The sequence below is a fragment of the Oncorhynchus kisutch genome, linkage group LG3 (assembly GCF_002021735.2).
Source record: "Oncorhynchus kisutch isolate 150728-3 linkage group LG3, Okis_V2, whole genome shotgun sequence".
Classification (NCBI taxonomy): domain Eukaryota; kingdom Metazoa; phylum Chordata; class Actinopteri; order Salmoniformes; family Salmonidae; genus Oncorhynchus; species Oncorhynchus kisutch.
Genome location: NC_034176.2, coordinates 73,617,473 through 73,634,462, shown reverse-complemented (window position 1 = coordinate 73,634,462; position 16,990 = coordinate 73,617,473). Strand labels below are relative to the sequence as shown.

The 16,990-nt window shown below is 41.5% G+C and overlaps 1 protein-coding gene across 3 annotated transcripts in view; it reads left to right on the top strand.

The window, feature by feature from the left end:
- The first annotated feature begins 299 nt into the window (after positions 1-299).
- Positions 300-16,990, top strand: part of LOC109881356 (uncharacterized protein KIAA0355) — a 53,240-nt gene continuing 36,549 nt past the window's right edge. The window contains exon 1 of one of the 3 annotated variants that reach the window (XM_031814371.1): positions 300-340. The gene's annotated coding sequence lies outside the window, so the exon portion shown is untranslated. Of the gene's footprint in view, positions 341-1,485; positions 1,624-16,990 lie in introns of those variants that run through there. The other 2 variants (XM_031814365.1, XM_031814379.1) reach the window with 2 other exon arrangements.

The window sequence follows — 16,990 nt, the reverse complement described above, 5'->3', positions numbered from 1 at the left end:
AGTGGGATTGTTTATAAATACACCTAATCGATTAAAATAATGATCAAATTAATTATGAAAAGCGTAATGTATTGTTCTTCCACACTTGAATTTGTAACTGACTACATAAAACATCATCTTTGTGATGAAGTAATGATGTTATAAAAAGATGTTTATATCTGACGTTTTCATCATCTTAGCATTCACTTCAGATCGAATTCGAGCTTTTGAGTGTGTCTGATCCGTGTGATCAAGCGATGTTTGTAGTTTAGCTCACGCGCTCTGGTTTTTATAGAGAAACGTCACATCCGTTGTATACAGACTTCATTCGCTGTCAAGAGGGTGGATGCAGAGCTAGCTGGTAAGTGATGCGCTTATCAACTGTACTTTGATTAAACACGTTTTTATCTGAAAGCTCTTAATAAATTTACTCCCTTCACAAACAACAGTTGTTGTAACAAGGAATAGTACCCTAGTGTCCCAGTTGTATTAGGTTTGTTTTTTGTGTTCTAGCTTTTAAAAAATCGTGTCGCAGAGCGCTAGCTACAGTACCTAGATAGCTAACGCTTACATTGGTTGTCGATAACTAGCTAGTTAGCTGTGATCTTTGGGAGTTATGTGGCTGTTCAGTAGCTACTAACCAGAAACCTACAATTTAGCATCAGTTGCAAGAAGTTCTAAGACATTCAAACTATGAATGCTTGGTAGTGAACTGGCTTTTAGTATTTATTTTAAGATATCCCTGAAATAATGTAAATGTGGACTATCTAACGTTAACTAGTGTGATTTGATTGATTGGTTTTGGGACATTATTTTTGCAAATATGTTGTGTTTGCCTTTCCAGCGAGGCAATTTCAATTAGTGTCTTTCGAGGGTCAGGGAAGGTAGCTAGCTAGCTAGGCAGCTAACTAACGCTAGGTAACCTAGATAGGTAAACTTGTCTAAGGAGGGGGCTACATGTTTACAATGCAAACATGTTTACAATAGGTATGGAACCCTTCTAATAGTCTATGGTACTCTGACAATGTACAGCCTACTAGTTACTTGGCTGCTAACGTTAGATATTTGGGTGTGGCTTATGGGGGCTAGTGGTTAGAGCGTTGGGCCAGTAACCGAAAGGTTGCTGGATCGAATCCCTGAGCTGACAGGGTAAAAATCCGCCGTTCTGCCCCTGAACAAGGGGCAGACCCGGGTAGGCGGTCATTGTAAATAAGAATTTGTTCTTAACTGACTTGCCAAGTTAAATAAAGGTAAAATAAAGCATGCTTTTCCAAACCGAATAGCGTTTGTTACAGTGATATTCTCATGTATTTTGTGTAACTATGTTGCCGAACTTTTTCTCCACTCGAGCCTGACAGGCGATTTCGTTGTCGTTTAGGGCGTTAAAGGGCCGTATTAATAGCTTGCAACATAGTGCCCGGTGTTGTCTGCATGAGTTTCGATGAAACCGGCGTACTGCGCTTGCGGAGATTATGTTGCACCTTCCTGCTAAATAGTGATCAGATTCATAAATACTAGCCTACGAGCTACGTCTATGCATTTTTCTATGCTTCAAAGGTGGATAACTCGGCTCACTTGAACTGACCACACAACGACTAGTACCAAGCTGGTCGGATTTGAAAGAGGATCACCGATTTATAGTAGGTAAAATCTAGTGTAACTAGCGAGCCGGGTGGGCAATTTTGCGACATCTTTACTTGAAAAAAACAAATCTACCTCCCCACAACTGGTCTTCCGAGCTCATATCTGCTTACTGTAGTTAGTTATCTGCTGACTTTACGCTCGTGATCTATCGGTATTTAGCCGTGCTAGTATATCTAGGTTGCATTATGTTTAGCTTTCATCAACATTTGCTTGTGTGTTATAGCAAGCTAACCAGTGAGGGACAGCCGGAGCAAGCTTGCTGCATCCTCAGAACGGGAGTAGCCCTTACTATCCTTTGCATTTGGTAGCTTGCCTGATAGATGACATCAATAATGCTGCACCGTTGTTTTCGATATTCTACATTGATCTGGGTATTGCATGATTTGTTTAATGTTACAGTTTTTTGCTTGGGTGGTAATGTTGGATTGAGAATTTTGCTAATTTTGTTAAGATATAGGCCAGTAGTACAGTATCGAACAACTGGAATCAAATCGTATTTGTCACGTGCCAAATACGACTTTACGGTGAAATACTTGCTTGCTTAGGAGTCCTTCCCAACGATGCCGTTTAATAATAAAATGATAAATAGGAATAAAATACACACGAATGGCGATACAGTATATACAGGGAGTACCAGATCAATGTGCAGAGGTACGAGGTATTTTTGGTAGATATGTACATGAAGGCAAGGTAAAGTGACTAGGCATCAGGATGGATAATAATAAGAGTAAAGAACAGAGCAGCAGCAAATTATGAGTGTTTAAGTGTGTGTGGGGGAGCTGTCTCGGAGCCTGAACCGATGCTCCGGTACCATTTGCCCAACTAGCAGAGTGAACAGTCTGGCTTGGCTGCCTGGAGTCTTTGCCAATTTTGCATTCCTGATATAGTGGCCCTGGATGGCAGGAAGCTCGGCTCCAGTGATGTACTAGACTGTCCGCACCACCCTCTGTAGCGCTTTGAGGTCAAGGGTGGTGCATTTGCCATACAGAGTGGTGATGCAGCCAGTCAAGATGCTCTCGTTGGTTCCGTTGTCGAAGGACCCGAGGGCCCATGCCAAAACCTTTCAACCTGAGGGGGAAGGGGCGCAGCCTTGCCCTCTTCATGACTGTGTGGGGGTGTGTGGGCCATCCTTAGTGATGTGGACGCCAAGGAACTTGAAGCTCTCAACCCGCTCCACAACAGCCCCGTCGATGTTCATGGGGGCATGCTCTCCCCTCTTTTATGTATTTATTTCACCTTTATTTAACCAGGTAGGCCAGTTGAGAACAAGTTCTTATTTACAACTGCGACCTGGCCAAGATGGAGCAAAGCAGTGCGACATAAACAAGAGTTTATCCCATGTGTAACAAACGTACAGTCAATAACACAATAGAAAAACCTGTGTACAGTGTGTGCAAATGAAGTAAGGAGGTAAGGCAATAAATAGGCCAATAGTGGCAAAGTATTTAAAATTTAGCACTTTACACTGGAGTGATATGTGCAGATGGAATGTGCAAGTAGAAAAATAACGGTGTGCAAACGAGCAGAAAAAGTGGTTGGATGGGATATTTACAGAGGGGCTGTGTACAGCTGCAGCGATCGGTAAGCTGCTCTGATGGCTGATGCTTAGTTAGTGAGGGAGATATATGTCCAACTTGAGTGATTAAATGTGTGTGTGTGTTTATATTTATTTTAAAATTGCAATTCATTCCAGTCATAGGCAGCAGAGAACTGGAAGGAAATGCGGCCAAATGAGGTGTTGGCTTTGGGGATGACCAGTGAAATATACCTGCTGGAGGGCGTGCTATGGGTGGGTGTTGCTATGGTGACCAGTGAGCTGAGATAAGGCAAAGCTTTACCTAGCGAAGACTTATAGATGACCTGCAGCCAGGGGGTTTGGCGACGAATATGTTGCGGGGACCAGCCAACAAGAGCATACAGGTCGCAGGTGTGGGTAGTAAATGGGGCTATGGTGACAATGGATGGCACTGTGATAGACTGCATCCAATTTGCTGAGTAGAGTGTTGGAGGCTATTTTGTAAATGACATCGCCGAAGTCAAGGATCTGTAGGATAGTCAGTTTTACGAGGGTATGTTTGGCAGCATGAGTGAAGGAGGCTTAGTTGTGAAATAGGAAGCCAATTCTAGATTTAATTTTGGATTGGAGATGCTTAATGTGAGTCTGGAAGGAGAGTTTACAGTCTAACCAGACACCTAGGTATTTATAGTTGTCCACATATTCTATGTCAGAACGTCCAGAGCAGAGATGCTAGTCGTGCGGGCAACGATCGGTTAAAGAGTATGCATTTAGTTTTACTGGAATTTAAGAGCAGTTGGAGGCCACGGAAGGAAAGTTGTATGGCATTGAAGCTCGTTTGGAGGTTAGTTAAGTGTCCAAAGAAGGGCCAGAAGTATACAGAATGGTGTTATCTGCATAGAGGTGGATCAGAGAATCACCAGCAGCAAGAGAAACATCTTTGATATTTACAGAGTAAAGAGTCGGCCCGAGAATTTAACCCTGTTGGGTCCCCCATAGAGACTGCCAGAGGTCCGGACAACAGGCCCTCCGATTTGACAAACTGAACTCTGAGAAGTAGTTGGTGAACCAGGCGAGGCAGCCATTCGAGAAACCAAGGCTGTTGAGTCTGCCGATAAGAATGCAGTGATTGACAGTCGAAAGCCTAAGCCAGGTCGATGATGACGGCTTCACAGTACTGTCTTTTATCGATGGCGGTTATGATATCGTTTAGGACCGAGTGTGGCTGAGGTGCACCCATGACCAGCTCGGAAACCAGATTGCATAGCCGAGAAGGTACGGTGGGATTCGAAATGGTCAATGATCTGTTTGTTCACTTGGCTTTCGAAGACTTTATAAATGCAGGGCAGGATGGATATAGGTCTGTAGCAGTTTGGGTCTAGAGTGTCTCCCCTTTGAAGAGGGGGATGACCTCGACTTCTTTCCAATCATTAGGAAGGTTGAACAGACTAGTAATAGGTGTTGCAACAATGGCGGCGGCTCACTTTAGGAAGAGAGGATCCAGATTGTCTAGCCCAGCTGATTTGTTGGGGTCCAGAATTTGCAGCTCTTTCAGAACATCTGCTGTCTGGATTTGGGTGAAAGAGAAGCGGGGGGGTCTTGGGCCAGTTGCTGCAGGGTTGCAGAGCTGTTGGCTGGGGTAGGGGTAGCCAGGTGAAAAGCATGGCCAGCCGTAGAGATGCTTATTGAAATTCTCGATTATCGTGGATTTATCTTTCTCCTATAGTGCACGATCATCGCCTTGGTCTTATTGAGATTGTTGTCTTTGCACCACACTAGAGGTCGGCCGATTAATCGGAATGGCCGATTAATTCGGGCCGATTTCAAGTTTTCATAACAATCGGAAATCGATATTTTTGGGCGCCGATTTGCAGTAAGCCAAGGTAAGTTGCTAGCTAGCATTAAACTTATCTTACAAAAAACAATCATAATCACTAGTTAACTACACATGGTTGATATTATCTAGCGTGTCCTGCGTTGCATATAATCTGACTGAGCATACAAGCAGGCAAGTATCTAAGTATCTGACTGAGCGGTGGTAGGCAGAAGCAGGCGCGTAAACATTCATTCAAACAGCACTTTCGTGCGTTTTGCCAGCAGCTCTTCGTTGTGCATCAAGCATTGCGCTGTTTATGACTTCAAGCCTATCAACTCCCGAGATGAGGCTGGTGTAACCGAAGTGAAATGGCTAGCAAGTTAGCGTGCGCTAATAGCATTTCAAATGTCACTCGCTCTGAGCCTTCTAGTAGTTGTTCCCCTTGCTCTGTTCCCCTTGCTCTGCATGGGTAACGCTGCTTCGATGGTGGCTGTTGTTGTGTTGCTGGTTCGAGCCCAGGGAGGAGCGAGGAGAGGGACGGAAGCTATACTCTTACACTGGCAATACTAAAGTGCCTATAAGAACATCCAATAGTCAAAGGTCAATGAAATACAAATGGTATAGAGGGAAATAGTCCTATAATTCCTATAATAACTACAACCTAAAACTTCTTACCTGGGAATATTGAAGGCTAATGTTCAAAGGAACCACCAGCTTTCATATGTTCTCATGTTCTGAGTAAGGAACTGAAACGTTAGCTTTCTTACAAAGCACATATTGCACTTTTACTTCTCCAACACTTTGTTTTTGCATTATTTAAACCAAATTGAACATGTTTCATTATTTACTTGAGGCTAAATTGATTTTATTGATGTATTATATTAAGTTAAAATAAGTGTTCATTCAGTATTGTTGTAATTGTCATGATTACAAATAAAAAAATAAAAAAATAGTCTGATTGATCGGAATCGGCTTTTTTGGTCATCCAATAATCGTTGTTGAAAAATCATAATCGGTCGACCTCTACACCACACTGCTAAGTCTCTGATCTCCTTCTTATAGGCTGACTAATCTCCGCCGGTGATCAGACCTTCCACGTGTTGTCAGCAAACTTGATGATGGTGTTGGAGTTGTGCGTGGCCACGCAGTTTTGGGTAAACAGGGAGGGCAGTAAGCACAAACCCCCCCGAGGGGCCCCTGTGTTGAGGGTCAGCGCTTCTGAGGTGTTGTTGCTGTGATGATTATGGAATTTTGGGTAATTGTTATGCAAATAGACACTGTCATTATCATAATTGTCATTTTAAATGTTTTGAGCTTATAATGCCGCTTTAAAAATTATCTACGACATACGCAATGAATAAAACACAGCTTTGGTGACACCAGATTTAAAAAACAAATGGTTTTGACCGCTCGGGACTTTTGGAAATTTAAGCTTCTCCTTCCGACTGTGCCGTTTTGCTCGTAAAATACTCGTAAAATACAAATTTTACCCACTTCAACTGCTGTTGACTAAACTTTATCTGCTTGAATATAAAGTTATATTGTCCATAATTGTCAGTTACACAATTATCTGAAAATTGAGCCAGCCCTAGTTGTTGCACACACTCACCACCTGGCCTGTCAGGATGTCCAGGATTCAGTTGTAGAGGGAGGGGTTCAATCCCAGTGTCCCTATCTTGTTGATAAACGATGAGCTGTAGTCCATGAACAGCGTTCTCACAGTTATTTCCCCACCTTTGTTTTGCTGAATGTTACACACACACACACACACAAGACACATTCAATCAGTAATGTCCAACTCAACTGACTATCTTATTAAAGTATTTGAATAATCCCCTCATATGTGCTATTACAACACAGAGGTCTTTGGTATTGTTGTTGAGCTAAAGGCAGCTTCTATTGCTATGTCTGCCTTCTGTGGTCATGTGGAATGTATTTCCTGTTTGGGTTGCTGCAGTTTGGAGAGAGGGGTGGGGGAAAAGTGTGACCTTCTACCGAATATCTTGTTGCTCCACAAGTGATCTGAAGAAGGAAGTTTTTACCAATATAAACAGCTCTCATTTTTGGGCCATTTTATCATTGTGGAATTAGGTTGTCAATGCTGCTGTCTCTGGTTTCGATTTTATATATATATATATATTTATTTATTTTTAAATAGGCTAACTACACTGTTAGTAGCCTAAATGTGTCACTGAGTTTGAGTATAGACCAGTTGTTGTGCATCTCAGCTCTCCTCTGTAGTAAACCAACATTTCCAACACATTTGTCACAGCCACCTCTTTACCCTTGGGTTTCTGTTTGCTTTGAGCTTGTCACATTTTAAGACATTGCATTATTGGCTGTCATCCAAAGCTTGATGAGATATTCTATTTAACAGTAGAGGTCGACCGATTATGATTTTTCAACGCCGATACCGATTATTGGTGGACCCAAAAAAGCCGATGCCGATTTTAAAATAAAATAATACAAATATATCTATATATTTTGTAATAATGACACAACAATACTAAGTGAACTTAATATAATACATCAATAAAATCAATTTAGCCTCAAGTAAATAATGAAACATGTTCAATTTGGTTTAAATAATGCAAAAACAAAGTGTTGGAGAAGAAAGTAAAAGTGTAATATGTGCCATGTAAGAAAGCTAATGTTTCAGTTCCTTGCTCAGAACATGAGAACATATGAAAGGTGGTGGTTCCTTTTAAAATGAGTCTTCAATATTCCCAGGTAAGAAGTTTTAGGTTGTAGTTATTATAGGAATTATAGGACTATTTCCCTCTATACCATTTGTATTTCATTAACCTTTGACTATTGGATGTTCTTATAGGCACTTTAGTATTGCCAGTGTAACAGTATAGCTTCCGTCCCTCTACTCGCTCCTACCTGGGCTCGAACCAGGAACACATTGACAACAGCCACCCTCGAAGCAGCGTTACCCATGCAGAGCAAGGGGAACAACCACTGCAAGGCTCAGAGCGAGTGACGTTTGACACGCTATTAGCGCGCACCCCGCTAACTAGCTAGCCATTTCACATCGGTTACACCAGCCTAATATCGAGAGTTGATTGGCTTGAAGTCATAAACAGCACAATGCTTGAAGCACAGCGACGAGCTGCTGGCAAAACGCACGAAAGTGCTGTTTGAATGAATGCTTACGAGCCTGCTGGTGCCTACCACCACTCAGTCAGACTGCTCTATTAAATCAGACTTAATTATAACATAATAACACACAGAAATACGAGCCATAGGTCATTAATATGGTAGAATCTGGAAACTATCATCTCGAAAACAAGACATTTATTATTTCAGTGAAATACGGAACCGTTCCGTATTTTATCTAACGGGTGGCATCCATAAGTCTAAATATTCCTGTTACATTGCACAACCTTCAATGTTATGTCATAATTACGTACAATTCTGGCAAATTAGGCGGCCCAAACTGTTGCATATACACGGACTCTGCGTGCAATGAACGCAAGAGAAGTGACACAATTTCACCTGGTTAATATTGCCTGCTAACCCGGATTTCTTTTAGCTAAATATGCATGTTTAAAAATATATACTTCTGTGTATTGATTTTAAGAAAGGCATTGATGATTATGGTTAGGTACACATTGGAGCAACGACGGTCCTTTTTCACGAATATGCACCACATCGATTATATGCAATGCAGGACACGCTAGATGAACTTATAATATCATCAACCATGTGTAGTTAACTAGTGATTATGATTGTTTTTTATAAGATAAGTTTAATGCTAGCTAGCAACTTACCTTGGCTTACTGCATTCGCATAACAGGCAGGCTCCTCGTGGAGTGCAATGTAATCAGGTGGTTAGAGCGTTGGGCTAGTTAACTGTAAGGTGGCAAGATTGAATCCCCGAGCTGACAAGGTGAAAATCTGTCGTTCTGCCCCTGAACAAGGTAGTTATCCCACCGTTCCTAGGCCGTCATTGAAAACAAGAATGTGTTTTTAACTGATTTATCTATTTAAATAAAGATTAAATAAAGGTGTAAAAAAAAAACCCCGCCAAATCAGTGTCCAAAAATGACGATTACCGATTGTTATGAAAACTTGAAATCGGCCCTAATTAATCGGCCATTCCGATTTAATTGGTCGACCTCTACTTAACAGTAGTTTGTTTTACTGCATGCAGTTTGAAGAAATCTTCCTCTATGGAGATTGACTTGACTTTAACCATGTTTTTATGCATTTAAAGTCTCTGTATAATTTCATCAAAATAATCATAACAGCTGTGATGGAAACAGGAAAGTTAGGTACAATTGTTTGACTTGGTGACATGATGATGATAGGTTGGCACACCTCTATTTGGGGAGGTTCTCTCATTCCTCTCAAGCTCTGCTAGGTTGGATGGGGAGTGTTGCTGCACAGCTATTTTATTATTTTTTTTATTTTAATTTTATTTTCAGGTCTGCTGTTCGATCCGGTCTCTTGCTGGGCCACTCAAGGACATTCAGAGACTTGTCCCGAAGCCACTCCTACATTGTCTTGGCTTTGTGCTTAGTGTTGTTGACCTGTTGGAAGATGAACCTGAGTGCTCTTCATCAAGGTTCTCTCAGTACTTTGCTCTGTTTGTATTTGCCTCGATCCGGACTAGTCTCTCAGTCCTTGCCGCTGAAAACATCCCCACAGCATGATGGTGCCACCACCATGCTTCACCGTAGGGATGGTGCCAGGCTTCCTTCAGACGTGACGCTTGGCATTCAGGCCAAAGAGTTTAATCAGACCAGATCTTGTTTCTCATGGTCTGAGTTCTTTAGTTGCCTTTTGGCAAACTCCAAGCGGGCTGTCATGTGCCATTTACTGAGGTGTGGCTTCCGTCTGGCCACTCTACCATAAAGGCCTGATTGGTGGAGTGCTGCAGAGATGGTTGTCCTTCTGGAAGGTTCTCCCATCTCCACAGAGGAACTCTGGAGCTCTGTCAGTGACAATTGGGTTCTTGGTCACCTCCTTGACCAAGTCCCTTCTCCCCCGATTGCTCAGTTTGGCCGGGCGGCCAGCTCTAGGAAGAGTCTTGGTGGTTCCAAACTTCTTCCATTGAATAATGGAGGCCGCGGTGTTCTTGGGGACCTTCAATGCTGCAGAAATGTTTTTGTACCCTTCCTCAAATCTGTGCCTCGACACAATCCTGTCTCGGCGCTCTATGGACAATTTCTTCGACCTCATTGCTTGGTTTTTGCTCTGACATGCACTGTCAGCTGTGGGACCGTTTTCATATAGACAGGTGTGCCTTTTCCAAATCATGTCCAATCAATTGAATTTACCACAGGTGGACTCCCAAGTTGTAAAAACATCTCAAGGATGATCAATTGAAACTGGATGCACCTGAGCTTAATTTTGAGTCTCGTAGCAAAGTGTCCGAGTAATTATGTAAGTAAGTTAGTTCTGTTTATTTTTAATACATTTGCAAACAAATCTAAACCAGTTTTTGCTTTGTCATTGCTGAGGTTTTTATTTTATTTAATCTATTTTAGAATAAGGCTGTAACGTAACAAAATGTGAAAAAAGTGAAGGGTTCTGAATACTTTCCGAATGCACTATATGTGAAATGTCACCATGAGCTGATTTTTATCTGCATCAAGTCAGTTTGGCGGAAACACTACTGGTGAAACGGGTGAAAATGCGCTTGTTTTCTTTATGCAGATTTTGGCAATTGGCCTAATAGTCACCTGGATTTGTTTGCCTGTAGAGAGAGGACTTTGTCAGACTGCGTCTTTCTAACACTTACTGAGAAGCTCTGGTTTGTTGCATCATGTTTGACATAGATAAACCCTCTTATCGCAGATATCCCTGTTGATTTATGTCACAGCTCTGTTGCTATGGAAATAAATGCATTGCTCTGCAGATGTCTGTGTACACTCCCTGACCACTAATCCAACTCCTGACTAGCCCTGTCCCAGACCATGGACCAGTTGTTAGTTTTTGTTGTCAGTGTAACTAATGTATTGATCAGCAGATCCCTTTTTTAAAATTTTGTTTCCTGTTACGTGTGAGCGAGTCAGCCCATGAGCCCAATAGTCACAAGATATCTATTTTTGCCTTTTGTCTCATAGCTTTGTCTATTCACTCAACTGGACGAACCAGAGTGATATTTCCATTAACAAAGCATTCTAGTGTTGCTCATGCTGCAATGCTTAGAATATGCTGCTCTCTCAGACTCTCATCAGAGTTTAGAATGTCACAATGGAATCTTTGATGGGGGAGGGGGGTGTAATGAATCCCAGATGAACAGGAATGATTCTAGTGTTCCATGGTTTTTTGTTTTCACCTAATTCTGGCTATGAAATATAGACGACCACTACAATGTAAGGTAAGCATGAAGAGGTTTCTGTGTTTAGTTTGATGGCAGCTTTTAGCAGAAGTGGCAGGACTTGTTTTGCAATTTTTCACTGGAGTGTCTGATTGGTGGCCCCCGAGGTCTAGTTTCTCAGATAAATTCCTAGATCCTGAGGGAAGCAGCACTCTCAAGAATGTCATAGAAAAAACAGGTGTAGCAGGAAGGAACACCTAATGCTACCCAGGTTTGAACCTCTTGAAAACTACCCCTAGAAAGACAGTAACCAGGTCCCATTTCAAACCACATTCCCTTCCCCTTGGGTGTTCACAGATCTGAAATAGCTTGATAGATGATTCGTTCCATCTAGTCCCTCCAATCAGCTAGGTTGAGGGTCTGACAATCCTTCAACTTCCAATGTCTTTGACATGTGAAGGCTGGGGCTACTGGGTCAGAAATGAACCCATACAAGTGCAAGTTATCCTCACTTGCCTCATCCTGTATTTCTCAATGACATATATTTAAACCTCTGTGCCCTCTAATCAGTGCTAACCCTAAATGAGATTTCTCTCGAGACCAAACAATTCATCCTTGCTCTATTCCCATATAGTAGGCTAAGTAGACTACATCAAATTGAACTGCAATAGTATTTTTTTGTCAGGAGAATGATTTCCATACATAATCTGTGCTTCATATTTGTAGATAATTAATGTTAGGCATGTCCTATACATGGTACTGTATATTTGTGTCTTTTCTGTTTATTGGCAGAAAAATCACATTGAGCAATAGGCCTCATGCATGCCACAGCCACATTGCCTAGGCTCTGACAGTGGCAGTGCCAATAACAACTTTCAAAATGTCTGAAAGAGAAGCCCTAGGACTCTTTTTGTGGAGGTTATACGTAGGCAGAGTAAGTGTTAACAACATCCCTTCATGGGATATTAACAGTTTCCTGACACCAATACAGATGAATTAGGCCTATTCCTAAACAGCTTATACTTATAGCTTTTGAACAATAAATCCTACTTCATGTGTGTCTGGGCATCATTCCAGCTATTGAAAATCAAAGGCTTGAGCTGTCATTCACTTTCAGGTCAGGCTTAGTACAAGATGCTACAAGGCTATTTTTCCCCTTTGACTTACCCATGGACTGCTCAAATCTAGGCCAAATAGAAGGTACAACATTTGCGTCTCAGGAGGAATTTCCATTTGTCAGACACACAGCTAGTCTTGACCTGATAGCATTCTAGGTCTTAAAAATGTAGCATTCTTGGTGGAATTGATGATTCATTGATGTTTTGATAAGTTAGTCTAGTTAGTAGCAGGGAATCTTTCAGAATGCACAAGCAATTTCCTGTAGGTTCATATCAAGCAAAATTCACGATTCCCCAATTTACCTTTTTTGTAGTTACACATACTTAAGATGGTTACATAACACATGTACAGTGGCAAGAAAAAGTATATGAACCCTTTGGAATGACCTGGATTACATCAAATCTGATCATCTAAGTCACAACAATAGACTAACCTAGTGTGCTTAAACTTCTTAGGGATCAAATCCCGTTAACGGGATCGATTTGACAATATCCGGTGAAATGTCAGAGCGCCAAATTAAAATGAAATTATTAGAAATATTTAACTTTCATGCCATCACAAGTGCTATACACCAAATTAAAGCTTTACTTCTTGTTAATCCAGCCACTGTGTCAGATTTCAAAAAGGCTTTACGGTCGAAAGCAAACCATGCTATTATCTGAGGGCAGCACCCCATCAAACAAACACCAGGCGTGACACAACTCAGAAATAAAGATATAATTCATGCCTTACCTTTGAAGAGCTTCTTCTGTTTGCACTCCAATATGTCCCACAAACATCAAATAGTCCTTTTGTTTGATTAATTCCGTCGTTATATCTTCAAAATGTCAATTTATTTGGCGCGCTTGATCCTGAAAAACACTGGTTCCAACTCGTGCAACATGATTACAAAATATTACCTGTAATCTTTGTCCAAACATTTCAAACAACTTTCCTAATACAACTTTAGGTATTTTTTTTACGTAAATAATCATTTACATTTAAGACAGGATAAACTGCGTTCAATAGCCGATAAAAACAGTGGCGCGAGCTTTCAGGTCGCGCTCCCCAACCACAACAGTACACTAGACTCGACCCTCGTTCTAAACAGCCCTACTTCTTCATTACACAAAGGAAAAACATCAACCAATTTCTAAAGACTTGACATCCAGTGAAAGCGACAAACTGCAAGCATAGTGCCTTAGTACATAGAAATGCATAGTACATAGAAAACACCGTCACCCCCCCCCCCCCCCAAAAAAAAAAGAGTCCTGGAGGGTTTGTCCTCGGGGTTTCACCTGCCAAATAAGTTCTGAAATACTCAGACATTTCAGTTTTAGAAACATCATCAGTGTTTTCTATACAAATCTACTAATATGTACAGTGGGGTAAAAAAGTATTGTCAGCCACCAATTGTGCAAGTTCTCCCACTTAAAAAGATGAGGCCTGTAATTTTCATCATAGGTACACTTCAACTATGACAGCCCCATGCTTCACAGTAGGCATGGTGTTCTTCGGGTGCAACTCGGCATTCTTTGTCCTCCAAACACGACGAGTTGAGTGTTCCCAAAAAGTTATATTTTGGTTTCATCTGACCATATAACATTCTCCCAATCTTCTTCTGGATCATCCAAATGCTCTCTAGCAAACTTCAGACGGGCCTAGACATGTACTGGCTTAGGCAGGGGGACACGTCTGGCACTGCAGAATTTGAGTCCCTGGCGGCGTAGTGTGTTACTGATGGTAGGCTTTGTTATTTTGGTCCCAGCTCTCTGCAGGTCATTCACTAGGTCCCCCCGTGTGGTACTGGAATTTTTGCTCACCGTTCTTGTGATCATTTTGACCCCACGGGGTGAGATCTTGCGTGGAGCCCCAGATCGAGGGACATTATCAGTGGTCTTGTATGTCTTCCATTTCCTAATAATTGCTCCCACAGTTGATTTCTTCAAACCAAGCTGCTTACCTATTGCAGATTCAGTCTTCCCAGCCTGGTGCAGGTCTACAATTTTGTTTCTGGTGTTTTTGTTTCTGGTGTCCTTTGACAGCTCTTTTGTCTTGGCCATAGTGGAGTTTGGAGTGTGACTGTTTGAGGTTGTGGACAGGTGTCTTTTATACTGACAACAAGTTCAAACAGGTGCCATTAATACAGGTAACGAGTGGAGGACAGAAGAGCCTCTTAAAGAAGAAGTTACGGGTCTGTGAGAGCCAGAAATCTTGCTTGTTTGTAGGTGGCCAAATACTTATTTTCCACCATAATTTGCAAATAAATTCATTAGAAATCCTACAATGTGATTTTCTGGATTTTTTTTCTTCTCATTTTCTCTGTCGTAGTTGAAGTGTACCTATGATGAAAATTACAGGCCTCATCTTTTTAAGTGGGAGAACTTGCACAATTGGTGGCTGACTAAATACTTTTTTGCCCCACTGTATATCCTAGCTTCTGGGCCTGAGTAGCAGGCAGTTTACTTTGGGCACGCTCTTCATCTGGACTTGAAAATACTGCCCCCTTGCCTAGAGAGGTTAAACTAATAACGCACAAATTAAATTCTTGTGTTCAATATAGACCAGAAAAATACATAATTTTTACAACCTACACTGAATGTTTAAATTACATGAACCCCTAGGCTAATGACTTCTTCAAAAGATAACTGGAGTCGGTTAACAGTGAGTCCAATCAATGAGACGAGATTGGAGTTTTTGGTTAGAGCTGCCTTGCCCTATTAAAAAAAACACTCCAAATTTTACTTTGCTATTCACAAGAGGCATTGCCTGATGTGAGAACCATGCCTTGAACAAAATGGATCTCAAAATACCTAAGATTAAGAATCGTTGACTTGTATAAAGCTGGAAAGGGTTACAAAAGTATCTCTAAAAGCCTTGATGTTCATTATTCCACGGTAAGAAAAATTGTCTTTAAATGAAGTTCAGCACTGTTGCTTCTCTCCCTAGGAGTGGCTGTCCTGCAAAGATGACTGCAAGAAAGCAGAATCTTCAATGTGGTTAAGAAGAATCCTAGTGTCAGCTAAAGACTTACAGACATTTCTGGAACATGCAAACATCTCTGACGAGCCTACAATACATAAAACACTAAACAAGAGTGGTATTCATGGGAACACCACGGGGGGGGGGGGGGGGGGGCATTGCTGCACGTCTGAAGTTTGCAAAAAGTGCACCTGGATGTTCCACAGCTCTACTGGGAAAATATTCTGTGGACAGATGAAACTAAAGTTGAGTTGTTTGGAAGGAACAAACAACACTATGTGTGGAGAAAAAAGGCACAGCACACCAACATCAACCTCATCCCAACTGTAAAGTATGGTGGAGGGAGCTGCTTTGCTGCCTCAGGGCCAGGACCGCTTGCTATCATGGACTGAGAAATGAATTCCCAAGTTTATCAAGACATTTTGCAGGAGAATGTTAGGCTGTCTGCCGATTTTGAAGCTCAACAGAAATTGGGTGATGCAACAGGACAACGACCCTAAACACAAAGTAAACCAATAGAATGGCTTCAACAGATGAAAATACACCTTCTGGAGTGGCCCAGTCAGAGTCCTGACCTCATCCCGATTGAGATGCTGTGGCATGACCTCGAGCGGTTCATTCTAGACATCCCAAGAATATTGCTGAACTGATAGTTTTGTAAAGAGGAATGGTCCAGAATTCTTCCTGACTGTTGTGAAGGTCTGATCCGCAACTACAGAAAACATTTGGCTGAGGTTATTGCTGCAAAAAGGAGGGTCAACCAGTTATTAAATCGAAGGCTTCACATACTTTCCCCACCCTGCACTGTGAATGTTTACACTGTGTTTAATAAAGACATGAAAACGTATAATTGTTTGTCTTATTAGTTTAAACAAACTGTGTTATCTATTGTGGCTTAGATGAAGAAAATATCAAATTAAATTTTTTATTTATGCAGAAATCCAGGTAATTCCCAAGGGTTCACCTACTTTTTCTTGCCACTGTAGCATTGTAATATGTCTCAGATGGACACCTCATAAATCCAGACGGTTGCGCAGTCAGTCTCTAGTATGGGGGATGGTGAACTGAGGGTAATGGACTGTCATAAGGGGCTTCCAGAGGGGAAATCTCAGCCTGCTGTATCCTGGGAAACCAGTGCAAGCCTGCTCTCAGCTATTTTCCTCCCTGTGAGTCTGTCAAGAGGGGCTAAAGTTCTTTGGCACTGCGACTGATTTCCTTCATATGGATTCTGGAGAGGTCGTTTCTTTTGTAGATGACATAGAACAACCATGCTTCAGTATGTATTAAGCTATGAAATACATGTCATTTTTTCTCTTATGCTGTGTGCGCTGAACTGACATGCATGATTGTTTCTGACACTACATTGTTCAGATGAAGGGTTATTAAATTGTTTAAAATGCTCAACTCAAACAGCGCTGTATAGCCCACTGTTGCGGCTGGCGATGTAATTCAAAGCCTGTACTTCATCACTCAGGATGTGACATTCCATTGCTCCTGTTTTTACCATGTAATGTTATTAAAACAAAATCTGACAACAGTTGACCTATTTACCTAGTCTGCTTGTTGTGTGTTCGAGAAATTTTATTCTTGAGGTGCGTTCAATTTGCGTGAGCCAAAGGGAGGGAAACATGTATTCTGACAAGCAAACATTGTACAACAGTTCTTAATGCAATTGCAGGAA